At 26.4% G+C, this 15,157-nt stretch overlaps 1 long non-coding RNA gene across 1 annotated transcript; it reads left to right on the top strand.

The window, feature by feature from the left end:
• The first annotated feature begins 2,361 nt into the window (after window positions 1-2,361).
• LOC125369031 lies at window positions 2,362-7,115 on the top strand. Its single transcript, XR_007214523.1, has 2 exons — window positions 2,362-2,689; window positions 6,825-7,115. It is a non-coding gene; the product is annotated as an uncharacterized LOC125369031 (long non-coding RNA).
• Window positions 7,116-15,157: the final 8,042 nt, after the last annotated feature.

Raw genomic sequence — 15,157 nt, 5'->3', positions numbered from 1 at the left:
CATATAAATAAATGGAAATAAAGTTTTAAAAGATAAATTAGAGTTTTTAAATTAATTTTTTATTTAGAAATAATAAATAAAAACTTTAGAAGACTTTTTTTTGACTCATTAAAAGGGTGGATTAAGATTTGAAGTGTTTGGAAATTCTTTAAAACTCTTACTTTCTAATTATTATTTAATTTTTAAATAAGAGTTGGAGGTTTAAAAATTTTGAGAAATTTCTGTGCCAACATATAAGGTTAATTACTTCATTATGTGGGTAGCTACAGTAAATACTGTTCATTACTTCATCATATCTTTTTAGATTACTATATATAGTTATGTTAAAAAATTTTAAATTTTAATTTTATAAAGTTATATTTTTCTGATAAACGTTTTTCGACAGCATCTAATATTTTACAGAAGTATTTTTTAATAGTTTAAAATTAAAAAATAATGTTATAAAAATATTAAATAGATGGGCAAAGAAAAGAATAAAATATTTGGCATTTTTTTTTTTAATTTTCTGATTTTGACTTTTAAATTTTTCCCCACAGAATTTGAGAGGAAAAAAACGATGGGTGGATGGGAGTGAAGAGGAAGACAGTGAGCAGAGGCAGAGTCCAAATTGACTAGACAAGAGAGAAGAGGAAAACCCAATAAACGTGAGGCGTGGATTGGTAACTAACTACCGTTAAATTATTATTAGACAGCACGGAATTAGAAGAGTTTTTGAGTAGGCCATAAACTTCGTACTCTCAAGAAAAAGCATCATTGTTATTAACATTGTGCACGTCATGCTTTTGCTTCCTTTTCGCTTTCTTTCTTTCTTTCTTTCTTGCGTTCCCAAAACTTCAATATTTTATTTCATGGTCCATACACAATTTAATCAGTGGTACAGTAATATTTTTTATTGATGCTGCGACGTTTCAATAAATTAATTAATTTATGGTTTAAAATAGTTATCGAATACACTATTAATGTTTCGAAAATTGAAATTTTCAAATTTTAGTACCATGCTGTGAAATTAACTCTTATTTTTATTTTTAAATTGGTGTTTTCTATTCTGGATTAAATATTGAAAATGCATCATATAATTTTACTGTTTTATAATTTTAAATATGTGTTACTTTTTAAATAAAAAATAAGTATGTAATTATAAATTTTGATAGAAAATAAATTCCGCAATTTAAAAGTTTCAATTTGTAAAGAGTTAATAATTTTTATTCCGATCACCCATCATTATTATGTTTTATATATTTGATACTATGAATTTAGAGTTAATAACTTCTATTTATGTTTGACCGTCAAATCGCGGTCTTAAACGTCATTGATCTCTATCAAATAATAAAATTAGGTTTAAAGAGTCATTGAACAAATTTAGAAGTTGTTAAGTTTTAAATTCATATTATCAAATACGGATAATGTAACAATGGTGATAATCGGATGAATATGATTAAATTCTTACAAACTAATTTTTTTTAAGATAAAAATAGGAGTGTAGTTAAAACTATAAACAAGTGAAATTATAATTGCCAATATTGTTACCTACATTAACAGGTAAAACAAATAATATATATATTTTTTTCTTTTTAAAATCATAATCTTGTATTAGATAAATTCTATTTATATGTAATATCATTTAAAATTATAAAAACATTAGATTTGATTAATTACAAAATACTTTTCTTTTTTATTTTTTCTATTTCAAAAGATTTTTATTTAATTTATAAATATTATATATTTTAATCAATTTATGTCTATTAGCAGGTTTACTTTTTATTTCATTACCGCCTCTAAACAATAATAAAAAATAAAATTTTAATTTAATCCTTAATTGCATATTATAAAAAAGACTTAATGTTAACTTTTCAATAGTTGTAGTTTTATGTACGTTTTCATTAATTTATATAATATAAGAATATAAATTATTTTTTTCTTTTTATAAATTCATGACTGTATTTTTTTTTTCAAATTGATTCATTTGTCAATAACTGATTTGATATAATTTATAAAATAGAATTCTGTTATTAAAATCATAAAAATTAACAAAAAAATGTACATAAAAGAATACTACGAATGAAAATAAAATAATATAAATGTATAATTTATAAAGAAATAATGCGACAATAAAACTTTAGAGAGAATAAAAGAAAAAAAAAACTTGTAATTAAATATTTATCTTAGAATTAAAAAACTTAACCTTAAGATTTAAGATTGAATCACGTAGCTAATATTTTTTTTCTTTTTACTGTAAAGAGTTGAAAATTAAAAATCATTTTTATAGTAAAAAATTGTAATAAATAGAAAATATTTGATAAAATCAGATCTATTAATATGGTATTAAATAATCAAATTTATCAAAACTGAATTATCCTTTTGCAGCCATCAACTGAAGGTGACGATGATACAGTTAAAAGAGAATTAGTCCGCATTCGTTGTACGCAAATAATAAATTATTGGATCACCATCACCTATTGACACGAGCTTGAAAGCTCAATTTATTTAACAAGTCAGGATCAAAGCTGAGAAGAAAAGAAAAAAGAAAGAATTTACAGAGACGACGACGGAGAATTTGTATGGCAGAGCGTGACGAGGAGGACGAAGACAGCCCATAAGAACGGAGGGTGCACTTACACGAAGGGATCACGAAGAGCGTGATTAACGGCGAGAATTGCTGCTTCTTGATTGTAAATAAATCCAAGAAAAGGTAAAATTTATTATTATCTAAATTTACTATTTTATTCAATTGAATTTCTAAATATCTATTTTAATTTATTAATCTCTTATATTTTTATAGCCTTGTTTCATAAGTCTAAAAAAATAAAAATACAAAAATTTAATAAATTAAATTAGAAATTAGAAATATTTAGAAATGCATTTTACTTTTAAAATAAATTATTATATATTTGATCAAATCAAGTCATTGGCTAGAGGAATAGAGAAGAATAGCAGTGAGTAGTATCTGTTTAATTTATAAAATAGAAATAGGGTGTAGACGCCTATTCAGGTACTAGGCTAGTGGAAGATTAATAATGTCTCAGTTTCTTGTGCTGCTGGATTACAATTATCCTTTATAGATACTCTATTATTATTATTTCAAATTTTGAAAATATTTCTTTGACTATTTTTAAATATCTCTATACTAAGGTGGACGCATATGTACATAGTATAGTTGATATTAAATATTTTATTCAGTTTTTATAATTTTTATAAAATATCTCTTTAATTCTTTTATATTTTATATTTTTTAAATTATCTTTTTAATCGACCGTTTTTTAACATTTCATAATTTTTATAAATACTTTTTCAATTGCTTCAAATTTTTAAATATTTTGTAACTTTCATAAAATACATTTTTAGTCTCCCTAAAAAAATTTTTAAAAATTAATTTGTTAGATTTATAAAGTTGACTGGTATATCTTTTAATTAAATATTTCATCATATTTAATTAGTATAAATAAAAGATAACAGATAAACTATAAAATATTTAAGGATCATATATCAATAAAGCAGTTTAATTATGAACGTTAAAATATAAATAAAGCATTTAATTTTTTTTTTGTTGTTTTTGAAATTTGCAAGCACAAAAAGAAAAAAGAATTTAAAATTTTAATATTATTAAAACACATTATTAATCTTTATAAATATAAATTTATATATTTAAAAATTTTGGAAACTTCAAACAAATGTTTTATTATGTTTGTTTGAAGGACTAAAATGATATTTTATAAAATATAATTTTTTTAAAGGGTCAAAAAGTATTTTATAAAACTTATAAGGATTAAATATAATATTTTGCATCAATATTGTTGATACAGTCAATGCGGGTTGAATAGGATATGCCTCCACGTCAATAGTGAAAGGCTTAAAACTAATAAAATATATAAGTTAGGTTGTTGAAAGATCTTTTTAAAAGTTTAAGGAGGTGTTAGGTTTTCTCATGCAAATTAAGATGCCAATAGATGTATTCAGTCTTATTATTTTAATTTTAATTTTTAATCTATCTTATTATTTTATATAAACTTGTTATTTTAATTTAAAAGATATTATAATAGATTAAAATATATTTTACTTTCTATACTAATATATTTACATTCATATATTCATATAAACATAATATCATATAAATACAACTATTATGATTTACCATAATCAAATTATTCGAAATGCCATAAAGAATAAAAGTAATTATTTATATATTAAAAATAATATACTTAAAATAAATTAGTTAGTTGATTAAAATATAAAAATACAGTGAATTAACTTATAGTACTCGTATTTATTATTACCATGTGGGACTTATAATTATTAAAAATTAGAAACATCAATTTTTTTTTTAGTTTAATATTTTCTTTTTTCATTTTCAATCAGTAGCATTCTCATTTTTGTTCTTTGACCAATAAATTAATATTCTAGCTTTAATATCTTATTGATAAATTTAATAAAATTTTAATCCACATATAAATTAAAAGTTAACTATTTTTGCGACGAAAAAAGTAGATTTTTTTATTTATTTGCGTTGCATGTAAATATTAATTACTTAAAAATAAAATATTATATATATTTTTAAAGTTATTATCATAAACTTTTTTAGTGTTAAAATAATGATTTTTTTAAATAATAGTAAATTCATCTACAAATTAATCTATTTATACCTCATAAAATTTATAGTAATTATTTTTATAGCTAGCAATTAACAAATTTAATATATTATTACAAAAATCAAGATTCCCAAAAATTGTAACAGTATATTGATTTAAAATCAAAGAATTTGAATATTAAAAATAATTTATATAACCTTTAAAAATAATTTACATAATATTAAGTGTCACCATTAATGTAGTTGCACACTAAATTTTTAAAAAATTAATAATTCAATATTTTTAATATTTTAGTATCCTATTTCTATACATTTTTATCACTATATACTACCATTTATTATATTTATTATTAAATTATATTAAATCGACTAATCTTAGTAACACAAATTATGAAGCCCTTTAAATTTTTACATAAAATCTTATTCTTCCAAGCATATCATTACATGTTTGTTTCTAATTAATTATTATTAATAGAAAGTATGAGGCTGAATTCAAAGAAAGAAGATTTTAGGTCAATTTGAAGTTTAAAATATAATTTAAAGATCAAATTTACCCTGAGCCTATACCAATCTTAAAACCATTCTAAACGTGTATCCTATTTTTAAAAGTTTATATTTTTTAATTTTTTTTTTCTTTTAACAGTTAAGATTTTAATCCTTTTAATAAATATATCTTATAATTTTTAGTGTTCTATTTCTATACAAATTTTATCACTACATACTACCATTTATTATATATAATCACCTACTAGCTTTAATTATTATTGAGTTTGTTTTGTTTGATATTATTTAAAATGTTCTTATATATTTTTCTATAAAAATCATATTAATATAAATCTCATGAGCCAGTTAATTAATTATAATAAAAAAGAAAACTACGATGCATATGTTGATGTTGAACTAAACTAAAATCCTACATATTGGAACACTCCCTTTATCTTTCCATAGTTGATGAAAAACAAAAGGATACACCTAAACAAAAAACTAAAGACATCATTATTGTATATCTGATATTATACTTCTTTTAATTTTTTTCTTTAACAATTAAAGTTCAATTCTTTTAATATAAATATTTTATAATCTTTCAGTGTTCTATTTTTATACAAATTTTATCACTACATATTACCGTTTATCATATTGACTTAATACATATGCAAACACTTGTACTTATTACATTTAGTCAGATAGTCTCTCATATTTTAGGTTTGACCCATTAAATACCTGAATTCGATAATTACATAATACGTAAACACTTAACAGCTTATATGAAAGGAGTTGTAAACACGTGATTGACTTAGACTATAAAATCGACACGCTGAAGACACCTGAGCGCGTGTAACTTTTATTCTCAAATTTTCTTCTTTTACCAAATTAACTCATTACCGCAATTTGCTCTAAATTTCTCCTAATTTAGGAAATGAAATCCCCAGATTTGCAGCAGATACAGGATTTTGGCAAAGGTACGAAAAGGGGTTTCAGGAAAAATATACAACCATATATAATGAGAAAGCCAGATAATGTTAATTAAAAAAGCGTGTGAAGATATTAACATTTCCCAATCCAGAAATGCTTCTTCTTTTTCGCTTCTTCATGCTTCCAGTTGACAACTTGAAGTCATTCTTATCAGTATCCCTTAAGATAGTACACTTCTACCACATAAGTAATAAGGAGGTGTAATTTTTGCAAAATTAACAACCACAAGGTGATAAAATGAATGACTGCCTCTAAAGCATAAGATGAATAGAATAGCTTACCTCCAAATCATCATCATCATTTTCTTCAGTTACATCTTTACCATTGTGACCCAGATCGGAGCTTTTACCTTTATTTTTTGATGTGAAAAAACTAACTTATTTCTAATACACGACACCAACAAGTCAGACTTGTTGCTTTGCACTATTTCTGTTGGGGTAGCCCTTTTGCCTTTTGGCATCTGCTGGTACAAAAAGGCCTAGCCGGCTTTTATTAAATGTTTAATTGATATTTCTGGTATTTTTAAGGAAGAGATGTATGTTGGATTTACAGTAGCAACATGAAGATTTGTTGACAGTCACTAAATTCTTGCTTGGAGCTTTAGCAATTTAGATTTTTCATTAAATGAAAGGTTGATTATAGTTGAGTTATCATCATTTGTTCTTCCAATAAGTACATGTTTTTTGTCTAAAGGGTTATTTGTAAGAGCCATCGTTGGAAGTTTTGTTGTTATTATCTTTGTTGCTATGATTACTGTATTTTTTATTAGGAGGAAGTAGAGGAAGGAAAGAGCTGAATGGATGAATGAGAATTGGAAATTGACCCTATTGAATTACATATCAAGAAATTGAGACAACAATAAGGGGATTTAGCAAAGAAAATGCCACTGGCATTAGAGCAAATGGACAAGTCTACAAAGGTGTATTATCAAAAGGTACTGAGATTGCAGTGAAGCGAATTTCCCATGAAAATAATGGGATGAGAGATATTTTGGTTGAAATCTCTAGTGTTGGAAAATTAAATTTAATATTATTCCCACAAAGATTTGAACTTGAGGAAAGCTAATGTTATTCGAGAATTCACTAGAGAACAAAATGAAGAACTTCAGTTGAAGGAGAAGCTATTGAAATCAGTCCAAACATCAATCTTAGAGTAGGCGAGGAGCTTAAAGCTTTGAAAATTCAACAAATCTCTGTCCAGAAAGCAATTGCAAAAGAGATTAGGAACCGAGGCTTGTAACTACAGAAGAAATGAAACTGAAATCTAAAGATGAGTTACAAAGAAAGAAAAAAAAATTATAAAATTAAATAAAAATTCCAAAAAAGAGATGAGAAGAAGAAGAAGATGAGAAAAAGAAGAGGAAGGTGAGATTTATTCAAAAATTATAATAAATATATTTTTTTTGCCATGTCAGATTATATAAGAGTATCTTACTCGTGTATTAGAAACTTATATATTAGAGCTTGATATATAATGCGTTATTCCTTGTAAGCTAATAGGTGTTTATGTGATAGGTAATTATCGAGTTCAGGTATCTAATAGGTCAAACTCAAAGTATAAGGGGCTATCTAACTAAATAAATATAAGTGTTTATGTATGTATTCAGCTTATTATATTTCTTATTAAATTATATTAAATTAGTAAAAAACTAAATTGATAACAATACTAATCGTGGGGCCTTTTAAATAATCTTGCATGTCCCACTCTTTATACTTTTATATATGTTATGATTATGATATACACTAAAATATTTTTATAATGGTATTTTATACAGAAATAATCTATCTACAATAATAAAAATTTTAGTTTCATTTAAACTATTTATAAATAGTAATAAATTATAATTTTTTAAGTTTTATCTTAAAAAAATATCATTATATATAGTAATATTTAGGACAGTTGCACTAATTTTATAATTATACTTATTACACAATGTACTTTTAATAGATTTTAAGGATCGAAAGACATCTCTAAATGCCTTTATAAAAATTATAATACTTATTTATTTAGTATTATTATTTGTCTCTTTAATTTTATTTATATAATATAATAAGTTATTGACATATTTTACTTATTATTATTATTATTTTATCAATACAATTAACTGTTAAATTAAAAAGTTTAATACTCAAATTTTTATTATGTGTTAATTTTTAAACATATTGAAAAAATAGAAGAGACACGTCAAGAGTCAAATTAAATTTTTTATTGCATATTTATGATATTTTCTATTAGTTAATTCAATAAAATTCTATCAATGTGAACACATTTGCTAAAAGTTTGCTAGTTCCAAAGTTATTTTTATTCTATAAATATATAATTTTTTTTTTATATAAAATACATAAAATACATAAATAGTTAACTCAATGAAATTCCAATAGTTTTAGAACTTCCGCTAAAATTTTTTACTATTAAAATTAATTAATAAATAAATAAATAATTAATTGCTAAAAGACTATTACCATATTTTTACTAATTAAATCTATTAAATATTTTTAGTAAATTTATTTATTTTTATATCTCTTTTGCACTTTATACTTTATAAAGAAATTCTGAATTTTATATTTATTATTAGATTTAATACATATATTTTTTTATTTTTTAAATTTTAGTACTATAATTTAATATTAATTTCAATTTTAATCTTCACCAAATTTATAATGCGGTATGAAACCCGGTAATAATAAAAAAGAGATGAGTTAATATTAAAATTGTTGATTCATTTCATTATTACATACTTGTTGAACTCATAAAACTAATTTTTATTTTTTTAAAATTTAATTACTTGTTTAAATAATAATATTTTAATAGTGAAAGTATTAATACTTTCAATTATTTCTTTTATTATTGCTATAAGTCATGCCGCATTAAGAAATTTGATTAATAATTTAATCATAAATTATAATATATATTAAAATTAAAATTTTTAAACTAAATGACAGATTTAATAATAATTGTACAGTACAATTTTTCTTTTCTTTTTTGACAATTAAGCGTATATGGTACGATGTTCATTAAATTTGTTAGTTTTGTGGTCATCCACGTGGGCATGCCTTTAACTATTTTAGCTTAATTTTATTTTGTTCCCGTTATATTTTTTAAGTTTGTCTCTCATATGTGAGAGTTTCTTTTGCAAGTTTAAAAATATGTTGCCTTTTGTGTAATTATTGGATAATTAAAAATTAATTTATTAAATAATATAATTAAGATATGATTATCATTTAATTAAAAAAATTAATTTATTAATTCATGATTTAATTACACAATAAATATAAATTATAAAATAAATAAATATTATCTAGATTTTATTTTTTTAAGTATATTTAATAATAGTTAAAATATTAAAAAATATATTTTACATAAAAAAATATAATATATTGCATATTATCAGAATCCGACCAATCCCGTTTTAAAAAACCTTTTCTATTTTATACTCCTGCGGTCCTTGACGATGGCGGGAATGGGAAAGGCTAAACCTATTCTAATCCATCCATGACATTCCTAATATAATTAACAATAAAAATAATATTAAAAAATAATAATAATAATAATAATAATAAAGGCCAAGTGTATAGTACTCCAATGTACCTATACGTCATAAATTTAATTATAATTTTGTCAAAACAGCATAATTTTACTGTAAAGACAGGAAAGAATTAAATGTTATAAATATTATAGTTTCACTTAAAAATGCGATACTTCTAACTTCTGACTTTTATACGAGATGCGCACACACATGCATAGTAATTGAAAAAATAAAATTATTTAAATATAATTTATCTTTTTAATTAATTATAATAATTAAAAAATAAACACTTGTTGGCCAACTCAAGTGATAAAAGCGATTGCTTTTGAAAAGTAGAGGTCTTTATTTTCCTTTTATAAAATTATCATATAATTACAGATTTTTATTTTTTTTATTGTTTATATAAATGAGAGACACAATAATAATTAGATTTTAAATACATCGTCTATAGTGCAACATAAAATTTATGGTTTAGTGAAATATAAATAATTCCACCAATTATATTGAATAATATATTATAAAATCCATCATATTTATAAATATATACAATTCGATATTTTTGATAAAAACTGCCGTAAATAACTAATTAAATGACTATTATATCTTGATATAAATATTTGTTATAATCTCAATTTTAAATTCTCATTTTCTTTTTTTCTCTCAATTTAATAATGGGACGTAATTCATAGGGGAAAGGACATTGGCCTATATTTGTTAACTAAAGTTCTTTTGTTTTTTAAAGGAATAAAACTAATAAAACTACAACCTCCCCTGCAGATCTGCCAGGACAATATGTTGAATCCAAGTGGGGCCATCCTCAACCCAAAATTGCTTCTGTCTCACTATCCAAATGCAATTTGGAAAGAGCATTAGCCACCTGATTTCATTCCCGAAAAATAAACTTGAAATTGCTAAGGGAATTCTGAGGAATCATAACAAATATATATGAAACTATTGCTGCAACTTCAGAATAATCATCATCCCGGTTGCAAATGTAGTTCACAACTTGGAGGGAATCGGACTCAATAAAATCTAGCTGCAAGCCATGATCCAAAGCTACCGAGAGTCCTCACTTAATTGCCAAGGCTTCGACAACATCAACAGGTAAAACTTGCTTAATAGACATAAGCCAGCGATATTCACAACTCCTCCGTGATCATGCAACACCATACCCAAACTAGATTTACCTTTGTTGATATGAACAACTGCATCGGTATTAAGCTTAAGCATCCTATTGTCAGGAGGCTTCCATCGATGGTGCTCTCTTTTCTGCCCTACCAGTTTAGCATTGCTTGCTTTAAGGTTTTCAAGCATAGCGGTGGCCCAACCAACAATGTCTTCGAGAGGCAACAAAATCTTGGAGTGAACAGATTGATTCCACTTGAACCAAGTTCGCCAGAAGATGACAACAAGCTTGCACATATCTTCTTGTTATAACTTAAAGGTCCATCTTGTCATAGCAGCCTGAAAAATCACCATCGAGACTTGAATTAGAAGAAAGAATAAACTCACAGCTTTTACGAACTTGTTTCAGCTTATTGTAGCCCCAAAGGGCACGGAAGGTGGTTTCTTTTTCTCGCGAGCAAAGAGGGCAAATGTCATCAATAGCAACTCGACGATCCCATGAGTTTCCATTCGTTGGTATCCAATCATGGCAAGCCTTTAATAAAAAAAATTTAATCTTAGGGGCAACGGAAGTTTCCAAATTCTAGACCACCAGAAGCTAGATTTTGTCTCCGTAGAACAGCTAGCTTTTCCATCAAGCTCCATAGTTGGCCAATAGCCACTCTTCGCCGTGTAGATCCCTTTCTTATCAAAGTTCCATCGAAGATTAGGAGCTCTATTTCTGCCTCTAAGGGGAATTTGGAGAATGGCTGAGGCTTCTTCCTCGATAAAAGTAGTTCAAATCAGGTTCTCGTTCCAACAGCCTATCTCAAGGATTAAATCACTCACCACAACATTTGCATTCAAAAATTTAGTAGAGAAAGGTTTAAATCCACAAGGGATCATTGTATACTGACACCGAGCTACTATCTCCAATGCACCATCTCGAACTTTTGTTAATAAGCTCTCTGCTCCAAAGTATACTTCTCCAAATAAAAGATGCCTTATTTGTTCTTTTAGCCTGCAAAAAAGATATATTAAGATAGTAAAGAACTTTTAGCACTTGAGCAGCTAGAGAATTAGGAAAATTAACAAGTCGCCAGCTCTGTTTTGCAAGTAGATATTTATTGAAATAATGGAGGTCTTGAAGACCCATTCCACCATCTTTTTTGTGTTGGCATAAACGCTTCTAAGTGTACCAATGCATTCTTTTCTTTTTATCATCTCCTCCCACCAGAAGCGCGCGCTTGTAACTCATAAATAAGAGCTTTCGGCAATTTGAAAAGATTCATGGAGTATACTGGTATGGACTGCACCACAAAGCTTTTAAGAGGATCCCTTGTCCACCCGATGAAAAGAGTTTGGATGTCCTTGAGCTTAGTTCATACTTTGTCTTTGATATCTGTAAAAAGGGTCCTTTTATTACGCCCAGCAAAGCTTGGAAGCCCCAAGTTACGCTCAAGGCAGTCCACTTGTCTCACGCCTAACAACCTAGTGATTTTGCTGGATGATGCTACAGGTACAAGCTTTAATAAGCAAATTGCAGATTTTGAGAAGTTAATGGTTTGTCCTGATGCTCGAGCATAACTATCCAGAATATCCTTAATAGCCACACATTCTCCAACGTTTGCCCGCAGGAAAAGAAGGCTGTCGTCTGCGAAAAACAAATGAGAGATGTTAGGCCAGACCGTTCCACACTTGAAACCATGAATAAGACCAGAATCCTCCGCGCTCTTAAGAAGAGCAGAAATGCCCTCTGCACAGACTAAAAACAAATAAGGGGGAAAGAAGGTCTCCTTGACGGAGCCCTCACGAAGGGGTTAGATGACCCCTTGCTTCCCTATTAATCAGATAAGAGTATGACACATAAATTTTGCAAGTCATAATTTTATTAAACCAGAATGCAGAAAAACCAAGCCCGATCAACATTTGTCATAATCAATAGTTGTAATTGTTTATCTATAAATAGTTATTTAAGGAGTCAGGGATATCAAAATGTAATATATGCAGTTAAGTTACTGTCGAACAATGAATTTGAGCCGTCTCACTGGCGGAACATCAGTCCTGATGCAAGATCTGCTGACTGTTACAGCTGGAACACTTGGAACTTTACCTGTCTGTTAATTTGGGTTTTTTTAGTTCTGACCTTAAGGAACAGATTTATGTGCTTAGACACTAAAGAACTAAGAAAATAAATTCAAAGGATCTAGCACCACTTTCAACTCCTAATACATTGCACACAGTGCTTTTGGATATCCCAATCAAGAGAAGTTGCATATTTGAGAAATGCTCTGCACATCCATTTTACCAGTACAGGGTAACACAGCAATAATTACAGGGAAATTCTGATATTGTCTTTGCCTAAAATCACTTGTAATGATATAAGCATAAAATCTTTCAACTTATTAATAACTGTTATGGAGATCAACTATAAAGTGGATTGACTTTTCCCTCACAAAATTTAAATCAGAAATTAGCGAAACAAGGAGCCACTTTTAGTAATTGTATTGCATGTATTATTCAATTACATTTTCATTTTGTTTGCCATGGCCAATGGTAGACAACTTGATTACAGGTAATGCATCTGTAGTTGCAATCTTTACCTTACTTCCTTTTTCTCAGAATAAGAAAATGTAAACTCGATAGGAGATGCTGATGATGCTCGTCATGAGTACTTTGCTAAGAAGGTCTATCTCTCAAATACTTGTTTTACTTTTGTCTATCTGTTATTCAGTGAATAAAACATATACATCAATGTCTTTGTCGAGGCCCCAGCACCGGTTTTAGAGATCTTACAGAAATATCCTTATTCACTTTAGGCCATATAAAGGTCTTACAGCACTTTTCTGTTGAGTCTTCTGAAAGCCAATATAAAAATACTGGCTCAATGCACTAGAAAATGCTTCAAACATTTACCTGTCCTTGTACTCGTGAGACAAACCCGTTAAGCAGCTGATAAAATGAAGTTAATGATTTTATTGCTCGAGGATTTGGAAATAAGTATGCAACAATGTGTTATACATGTCAGAGTTTGGTGTGAGAACGAGATGGATATAAAACCTTGGTTCTATGTTCAAGTACTAGTACTTCTGTCTTTCCTCATATGTAAGTTAGAAAACCTTAGTTATAGCATCTAAAGATTCAGACATAACTATACTGTGGTCTGTTTATTACTCTTTTGCTATAATCAATTTTATGATGAGATTGATGAAACTCTAGTTTCTGCTATGCATGATAATAACTTGTGTTATATTCAGTTGTCTTACTTATGTTTTGGCCAGCATGAACTTCTGCTCTGAAAGTGTATGTGTGCTTGTTTTTCTTTTTCCTTCTCTTATGTGGTTGAAGTGATGGAATTTGAGGAAAAAGGAAAAGTGGATGGCATTTGAAAGATTGATTCTTCTATTGGATTGAATTGCTGTGACATTCTCCATTGTCAAACATAAAACTAAAATGATTATTTTCCTGATGCAGGTCTTTCCAAAGATCAAAGATTCTACTCAGGTATAATTTCATAAATTTTTGTAAATAAACACATAAGGTTATTAAAAAGTGATTTTTAACTATTCTCTCTTGTAATTCAACTTCTTATTTTCTCTCAATGTATTGTGGCTGGTTTTCCTATTTGTGTGGATGGTATTGGAGTGTCTTTAGGGTGGTACAAGGGCTTTAGTTCAAGCTCGCCGTATTAAGAAAAATTGGTCGAAAGGTCAATTTGCCTCCTCCACTTAGGATTCGATATCCCATTTACCCATATTGTAAACTTTCTGATTTGTTAGCCTACAAACTTGCCAAGAATATCTGGATAGTATTAAAGTTTTGGACCCAATATCTAATGGGTATTAATATTTTAATTTTTTTTCTTTTTGCTATTAGTATTTCTATTTTCTATTTTAATATTTTTGTTTACTTTTGTTGATATAGTCATTAGAAATGAAATATTTTTAATTGGTTCACCACATTAGCAGTATCAATTCATTTATAATTTATTCTACTAAATATGTAGAATCCAGTTTTAGATTTTCTCAAACTACATATTTAAATATGGACTTAATATATTTAGTAGGATAAGTTATTAGTGAATTAATATTGTTACTATAATGAATTAATTAAGAATATTTCATTTTCAATGGTCATATGATAGAAAATATAAGCCGCAAAAGTTATAAGTATCGTAAATTGAAACTAGTCCAATACCATCCTTTGGACAAAAGTCATTTTATATAAATAAAATATTTATATGAATTAAATTAATATAAACGTTTATAGTATTCTTAAAAATAAATTATTTAGATATAAATATAAATTTATATGAAAATATGAAATTAAATTTTTAATATATAAAAAAGTATTATATTTTTAATCAAAATAAGTAAATGAATATAAATTATTTTACAAATTGAAAATTCTATTATTTGAGAATTATAAATTCGATAATACAATTTTAGAAAAAATGTTTTAGAACTTTTTTA

This window comes from Ricinus communis, chromosome 1 (assembly GCF_019578655.1).
Source record: "Ricinus communis isolate WT05 ecotype wild-type chromosome 1, ASM1957865v1, whole genome shotgun sequence".
Lineage (NCBI taxonomy): Eukaryota > Viridiplantae > Streptophyta > Magnoliopsida > Malpighiales > Euphorbiaceae > Ricinus > Ricinus communis.
This window is presented reverse-complemented; position numbering and strand designations above follow the sequence as displayed.